The sequence below is a fragment of the Neophocaena asiaeorientalis genome, unplaced genomic scaffold, assembly GCF_003031525.2.
Source record: "Neophocaena asiaeorientalis asiaeorientalis breed wild unplaced genomic scaffold, Neophocaena_asiaeorientalis_V1.1 scaffold828, whole genome shotgun sequence".
NCBI lineage: Eukaryota > Metazoa > Chordata > Mammalia > Artiodactyla > Phocoenidae > Neophocaena > Neophocaena asiaeorientalis.
Window position 1 is genome coordinate 2519674 of NW_020175443.1, and position 352 is coordinate 2520025.

The following is a 352-nucleotide window of genomic DNA, read 5'->3' on the forward strand; positions in this document are numbered from 1 at the left end:
CAAAATAAATGTGATAAATAAGTAAATTATGTAATATATGAGGTTATAAGCACGTTGTTGAAAGCAGTAGAGCAAGGGAAGGAGAGTTTGGGAGAGCACGGCACAGGGTTTAATATGTAGGCAATACTTAACTTTAAAAGTTAGACAAGAGTCATGGAAAATTACCTTTCTGTTTGGTTCTACTAGGGATGGATATAATGGGAAGAAGAAAAATAGCATCAGTTATAGGAATCCTATGTGTATCTTATGTTGTGTTGGCCTTAGGCTTTTTTTAAATATATAAATTTATTTATTTATGTATTTATTTTGGCTGTGTTGGGTCTTCATTGCTGCACACAGGCTTTCTCTAGTT